Genomic DNA, 7936 nt, shown 5'->3' on the forward strand with positions numbered 1-7936 from the left:
TGATGCCAGTCACCTGAGGAGACACAAGTTAACAGTGTCGCCCAAAAGATGGTGGGCCAACCAACCTCAATTCTAGAAAAGTCTGGAAGATGCACTGCCCAAATTTTAAACCATCACTCTTTTCAGTCCCAGATCCTACTTTGCCTTGGGGTTCAAAGGTCAATCAAAACCTTAGATCTCACAATGGTACTCTATAACCTTCTTTCCAAGTGCTGGCCTTTTGGTAGTGGCGGTGGTGGTGGTGGTACCAGTACTGGGGCTTGAACTCAGGGCCTGGGCACTGTCCCTAAGCTTTTTCACTCAAAGCTAATGCTCTACCACTTGAGCCACATCTCCAGTTCTGGTGGGGGGTAGGGGTAGTTAATTGGACATGAGAAATCCCATGGACTTTCCTGCCCAGACTGGCTTCAAACTGTGATCATCGTATCTCAGCCTCCTGAGTAGCTACGATTACAGGTGTGAGCCACTGGCACCCAGCTTTATTGGCCTTAATTAGGGGGGAGGGAGGAAATATATTTCTTACATGCTTAAAGAGCCTCCTGTTTTACATGGTAACAATGATATCATTTCATCCTCACAAGAATGAATGAATCCAAAAGTGTTCTCCAGTTCCACAGACAAGAACAGAAGTAGGAGGGTAGAGAGCCCTCTCCCCAAGTGACTCGCTGTAGTTCATACAGATAAGAGAACCGGGAAATCGGTATGGATGGGAGATGGCCCTAGACTAGATCTTTTCATTTTATGTCATTGTCCTTGATCGTGCACACCCCTTAGGCATACACGGAGTGGGAAGGCATACACGGAGTGGGAAGGCTTTGATTTCTCAGGCTAGCATTGAAATCCCCATTACCAGCTTTGTTGGGAAGCTAATTGCTCCCGACACTCAGAAGACTGAGAAGGATTAGAAAACACAGCCCCACCCACCCACCCACCTCCCACCACCTCAGCTCAATACCAAATGCTACAAAGGCAAAGCCTGCTGCTCCCAGCCACACCTTAGCCGCCCTTAGCTTAAGCCCTCTCCACACCCGCACGTCTGTGTCTTGATCTGAGTGAGCACAACCAGGCTAAAACCTCTCAAACAAAGCAGCCCTGTTCTCTGCACCCAGTGGGCATTGGAACCTACACGATGGGGTGGGTAGGATTCGTAGGCTGGCATGCCTGTCCTCACCCTGCCCCCAGCTCCAGGTTTGTTGGCCTAAGTCTCTTCCCAGATCATCTGTGTTACTTCTAGCTGGAGCTACTTGCATTTCCACTAAAATGAAAGCAAAGAATGGCCATTCGTGCCCAAAACACTGCTCCTGCCAAGGAGCAAGACATTTGCTAAGGATCTTGGGATTTTTCCATCAAAGTACTTTCTGTTTAGAAAAGAATTTACAGCAATCGGGTGATTCAATGCCAGCTCAATGAGTTGTCAAAAGACAAGAATTCTCGCCCACGGGTACAGCTGAGAGGCAATCTTCCAGATCGGTGGCAAGGCTGGTTTTGTGTGTGTGTGTTTTTTTAAGTTTGAGAAAATTATAGACTTCTAATCCTTTCTTGGTGAAAGAGAGCAAGTGCTCAAGAACAGATCACACTGGGTCCTAAGGCCTCCAGCAGGCTTCCCCAGGGCACAGCTGTTGACTCTGAGTAAATGAATCTCATCTGAGTTGGTCTACTTGTTAAAATGAGATAGGACACCCGAAGAACAGATGACTACATGACCCAGAGGACACATTCACCCCGCCATTGGGAAATGTCTACACACTCAGCCACTGGCTCCTGTTTGCGAGTGTCACTACATTAATCTTAGAATAGTGCTCCGGCCAACAGACTGTGATTCTGGTATGAGCAGTACCTTACTTAGCTGGGTAGACGCTGAGAACTATCTGGGCTGAGGCAAGTGACATGATGCCCGAAACTTGCTGCTGTAGAGCTGGGCACTGTTCCTAAACAGTTGGGCGGGCAGCATGGAAGCAAGCCAGCCGGCCTGGGTGAGCTGGGCCCAGCTGAGTTCGTGCAGGCAAACATGAGTGGTTTGTGAGAACCGGTTCGGACAGCATTGGTCAGAACATGGCCCTTGCCCCATGCTAGGGCCCTCCATGTGGAGGTCTGGCGCTGTGAGGCAGGAACCCCTCCCCCCTGCAAGGACTGCACAGCTCGTTACACAGTGAATGAGAGACTGGGTGCAAATAGGGTATAATCAGGGGCAATATTAAAAGTCTGTTTCTGGGGCTGGGAAGGTGGCTCAGTGGTAGAGCGCTTGCCTTGCATGCCTGAGGCCTTGGGTTCAATTCCTCAGCACCACATAAGCAAAAAGAAAAAAGCCAGAAGTTGTGCTGTGGCTCAAATGGTAGAGTGCTAGCCTTGAGCTGAAGAGCTGAGGGACAGTGCCCAGGCCAAGTTCAGGCCCCATGACCAGACCCCCCCCCCCCAAAAAAAGTCTGTTTCTGGTCCCAGAACCTGAAGGTTAGCCGGATCAGCCTGAGGGCGAGTGGGGGGAGGGGGGAGGAGTCCAGGCAGAAGTTCAGGCTGGGTTGAGTTCATTTGTGGTAAGAGCTAAAAGCGAGCAACTGGTATCCTGCTACACCATAGGTGGATCAGCATTATACAGAACTCCCTAGGAAGAGTCTAGAATGAATTACTTCTACCACTCTCCGTGAATGTGCATGGCAAGAAGCCCTCTGTGACTAGAGCAGCCCCTCCCCGCAAGCCAGGCTGGTAAGCAAGCAACCGCTCAACCTGCCAGCCTGTGGGCACACAGAAGGCGGACAGCCGCTTCCAGTTCCTGCCATGAGCCAGTGAGCATCTGGGACTCCTCCTACTCCTTCTGGAGGACTTTTCCACTAACTAAACACCTTCCCGTGCCAAGACAGTTCTGAGTTCCTGCCATACATCTCTCCTTATGATGTAATGACAGGCCCCAGCTGCTGGCAGGACCAGGGAAACAATGAGCTGCCCAGTGGCCCATAGGCAGTGGGAATTCCAAGTCAGCTTTTCCCGGAGCAGATAGGGAAGGGTTGCTAAGCCCAAAGAGCTGGGGAATAATAAAAGTCCAAAGTGAAGCAGTGTTAAGGTGACACAGGAGCAAACGAGTCCATGCTGCAGCTCTATTAGCCACCAAACTTCACCTAACTTAAGCTACAGGTAGTATTGTGGTGTCCACCCAATTGGGTCACTCCTATGGACCAAGTCTATGGTTCTACCTCAGAGGGCAGAAATGATGGCCACAGGGGGCAAGTTCAACTTCACAGCTTCTCAAATGGGCCACTGTATTTTGAAGGGAAGGGAAGTCACTAGAGTTTGAACTCAAGGCCTTGAGTTCAAGGTAGGAACTCTACCACCAGCCCTTTTTGGCTTTAGTTATTTTTCGGATAGAATCTTGCGTTTTTGCCTGGAGCTGACCTGAGACCAAGATTCTTCTACCTGCAGCATCTAATCTAGCTAAGATCGCAGGCTCATGCCAGCTTATTGATTGAGAAGGGGGCCTCAGGAACTTCTTGCCCAGGCTAGCCTTGAACAGTGATTCGCCCAAGCTCCACCTTCCCAGTAGCTGGGATGATACGCATGAACCATGACATCCATCCAGGATCTTTCTTGCTCTCCCTTCCCCCTCCTCCAAAGAAACCTACCCTTGCTGAGTTAAAACCACTTCCTTTGAACAAAAGAATGAAGTAGGTGTGTGTGTGTGTGTGTGTGTGTGTGTGGCGCCAATGGACTCTATTAAGATTCATGAGTATGCTTTTTCTTCATAGAAGTAGAAACCAGCAAAGGTATGCTGGGTATAAAGATAAGGAAGATCTCCCCACAAATCAATTTAGGGGGTGAATACCACCCAGATTCTTATTGAGCCAACTCCTCTCAGGAAGCACATAGCATCATCCTCCATTCTGTAGGGGACAGGAGAGCTGTGGGGAGGGAGGTGCTACTCCAGCCTTTCTCCAACACATTAGTAACACAGCAAACAGATCTGCCCCAGGGGAAAAACACCATTTTCTGATGCCAACAAAAGGATTCATGGAGAAACAGAAAAGCAAATATAGTATTCTGGCAGATGAGTTACAGCTTTTTGCAAGTATAAATACAATCCTCGTGACGCCATATAACATCTCTCTGCTTGGATCTGCACCATTATTTACTCTAAGCAGCATGTGTTTTCCTTGCCACACAAGACCTGAACCTAAAATAATCCGTGTTGATAGAAAATGAGGAGCAGACAGACCAGAGAGACTTTCCTTTTATTGTGAAGAGCTTATATTTGGCAAGGCTTGCTTCATAAATCCTACAGTGTGAAATACAAGGGATTTCGAGAACGGTATTCTACTGCTAAAATAAACCAATGTTTTGCATGTGTCAAAGGAGAGGGGTTCAATAAATTATATGTGTTGGCTTGTTTGTCAATTGATCAACTGGTCATCTGTTTACAAGCTGCCAAGTACCACTCTATCTTTCAAAGGAAATTTTTGCAAAGGTAATATATTTTTAAATAGCCTCACATCAAAGATGCTGTTGAACTGTCATAAAATAAATGTGCTCTGAGCTTATCCTAGAACATGTTATACTGTGCTATCGTTTACTCCCTGTACCTACCTGAAGTTTAAATAAAGTTCCATCAATCCATGCAGACGGTTTTATGAAATGTAATTAAAGATGCATTGCACAGGAAAAGGAGCAAACAGTTAATTCACTCAGCTCTCTAATTCAATTTTATGGAGAGTCTTGGACTGTCGGCTTGATTACACTCATGGCCATCAGAAAGTCACATCGCTGATCACCTGTGGACCCTGCTCAGGTGACTGTAGCCTTCCACTGATCGGGCCACCTGGGTTCTGAGTGCTGGCATCCCAGACACCCTTGGGACAAGCAGCATCTGGGATGGCTCAAGTGAGAGCCCTGGCAGGGCTCATTTAATGCTCTGCCACACCTGGTAAGCCTCCATGGAAGGGAAAGACCTAAGACAGGAGGAAAATTCAAGGAAGAGAGATCTGGGAAAGAGGCAGCTCATGCTAATGCTCCTTCTGTCACTTGGAACCTCCATCCTGACACCTGCACAATCCTCTGTGGCCTAGCTTCTCTGGACCTTCTTTTGTAAATCAGCAGTCCTAATGCCAGCCCAACTCCCCCTGCCCCCTCCCATACAACGGTGCGCCCGGCCTTTCTATATAGCCCTTTTGAGCCTTCTTTGCCAAAGTGAATTCACAATTTCAATTGACCATCTCTGTGTGTGTGAGAGAGAGAGAGAGAAAGAGAGAGAGAGAGAGAGAAGAGAGAGTTGTGCCAGTACTAGGGCTTAAACTCAGGGCCTGGTCATAGTTTTTTCACTCAAAGCTAGAATTCTACCACAGCACTTCTGGCTTTTTTGGTATTTAATTGGAGATAAGAGTCTCAGACTTTCCTGCCCAGGCTAGTTGAAATACGATCCTCAGACTCAGCCTCCTAAATAACTAGGATTACAGGTGTGAGCCAGCAGTACCCGGCTAAACAGCCCTTTTGAGCCATCTTGAAGGAAACTGAACTCACAAGTTCACTGGCTTTTTGTTTATTTGTCAGTCGTGGGGCTTGAACTCAAGGCCAGAGTGCTGTCCCTGAGCTTTTGTGCTCAAGGCTAACACTTTACCACTTTGCACCACTTCTGTTTTTCTAGTGGCTAATTGGAAATAAAAGTCTCAAGGACTCCTACCTGGGCTGGCTACTTTCCTACCTGGGCTGGCTTCAAACCGTGATCCTCAGATCTCAGCCTCCTGAGTATCTAGGATTACAGGCATAAGCGAAGGGCACCCAGATTTCTGTTTTTTTTAAATGTTTACCTCTACCTATCTCTTTACATTAGGGTTCTAATTAAGGACTCAATACTACCCCCTCTTCCAGAGTTGCCTGTTTACACCTGGAGAAAGTTAGGAACCACTGCCAAACAGCAAGAATTGGCATTCTTCTTTGAAGGATTCCAAGTATTTCAAAACAAAAAATATGTTAATATATTTAGCTTGCAATCACAAGTCCATGTGGTAAATATATCAAATGGAAAAAAACCAACTGGGCTTTTGAATCTCATTTATCCCCCTCAGAGCCTCAGATAGCTTGTCAGTCCAATGGATGGTCAGCAATTACTTTGGCTTCTAAACAGCAGGTTTGGCAGGAGCACTGGGATGAGGTGAAAGCTAATAATTATTATACCTTTTGTTTGTAACACTGCACTTTTTAAAGAAAACATTGTTTCCACATGGTCTCATTAAATTATGTGGGGGGAAAAGCCTATAAGATTATAAGCAAAGTGTTATTTCACTGTATTTTACAAATGAATAAAAAGTGAAATTGAGAGCTGGTTAAATGTGTTCCTCCAGAGTTGAGTATGAGCTTCATACCTCAGGAAGCAGAGGTAAAAGGATCACAGACAGGCCAGCCCAGGCAAAAACATGAGGCCCTACTTGAAAAACAAAATGAAAGGACTAGGAACAATTCTCAAGTGGTAGCGCATAAGCACAAGGCCCTGAATTCAAACCCCAGTACCAAAAACAAATTTTGTTTTTAACTGTTGTTCCAAAGACAAGTCACCAGCTAGTGGCAAAGCAGGTCTGCTGCTCGCAGAATAGCCTTCATCCCAACACCTGCTACAAGCCGCGTCCAGTCCAGGTGACTTCAGAGGAACAGCTCTAGAAACAGACAAGGCCTCCCTTGGTGCAGGGCTTGGGGGAAGAGAGGGGTGTTAACATCTTCATTCTTCCATTTATAAATAGGAAATGATTCATCTCTAACCAAAGTCCAGCTATAATTGTAGCCACTCCTCTTAAACTAGCTTATATGGAAACTAAAGTTTCCAAGAGAATTTTTTTTTTTTTTGGTCAGTGGTGGAGCTTGAACTCGGGGCCTAAGTGCTGTCCCTCAGCTCTTTTTGGTGGTTTATTGGAGATAAGAGTTTCAAGGACTTTCCCGCCCATGCTGGCTTTGAACTGCGATCCTCAAATCTCAGCCTCCTGAGTAGCTAGGATTACAGGCGTGAGCCACCGGTGCCCGGCGCACTCCAAGGGAATTTTAAAACAATAATCACTACTCCCCACCACTCAGGCACACATGCAGACACACACAAGCACACACATATCAAACTACCACTAAGAAAGAAAGAAAGAAAGAGAGAGAGGGGGGAAGGGAGGAAGGAAGGAAGGAAGGAAGGAAGGAAGGAAGGAAGGAAGGAAGGAAGGAAGGAAGGAAGGAAGGAAGGAAGGAAGGAAGGGTGAAGTAAGCCAGGCCCAAAGAAACATAGGTTTCCCTTGTTTGCAATGACTAGTACATGTCTACGACAAGCAGAGGTCAAAGGCTATGTACATTTGACTATATGAGATGATGTTAACTGAAATGTACCCCAAGACAGGGACACAAGGGTTTTTTTTCTTTCTTGCTATTGATTTTAATGTACTTATACTGCACTATGTGATTCTTTTGTGTGTTTTTTTGAATTTTTCATTATTTTATTTTATTTTTTTATTGAGAATACCATACAGAGGAGTTACAATTACATGGGCAAGATAATGAGTACATTTCTCATCAAGCATTGGTGCCTCCTCTTTATTTCCCCTTCCCATCCCTTCCCATACTCCCCTCACCTCCCCCCATCCAATCCTCCCCACCCCCACCAAAGTTGTAAAGTTCATTTTTTGACATAACAACTTGTACATCTCATTGTTGCAATGAGATGTCCACCTGTATCCCTAGTTAAACGATTTGTTTTTGCCCTTCCCCTCCACAAATTGTAGCAACATCAAATAAAGTGAAAGCAGGGGTTATACCATGGGGGAGGGACATACAAAGCAACATAGAAATTATCTTATAAATATGTTAGAAACAATTGCATGAAAGAAAAAAACATTTGAATACTTATCTTGGGGTTCATTCCCCTAACATCAACTTATCTGACCTTTTCTGCTTGACTCAGACATATACTAGTTATTGCAAATAAGGGAAA

The sequence above is a fragment of the Dipodomys ordii genome, unplaced genomic scaffold (genome assembly GCF_000151885.1).
Source record: "Dipodomys ordii isolate 6190 unplaced genomic scaffold, Dord_2.0 Scaffold20, whole genome shotgun sequence".
NCBI classification, from domain to species: domain Eukaryota; kingdom Metazoa; phylum Chordata; class Mammalia; order Rodentia; family Heteromyidae; genus Dipodomys; species Dipodomys ordii.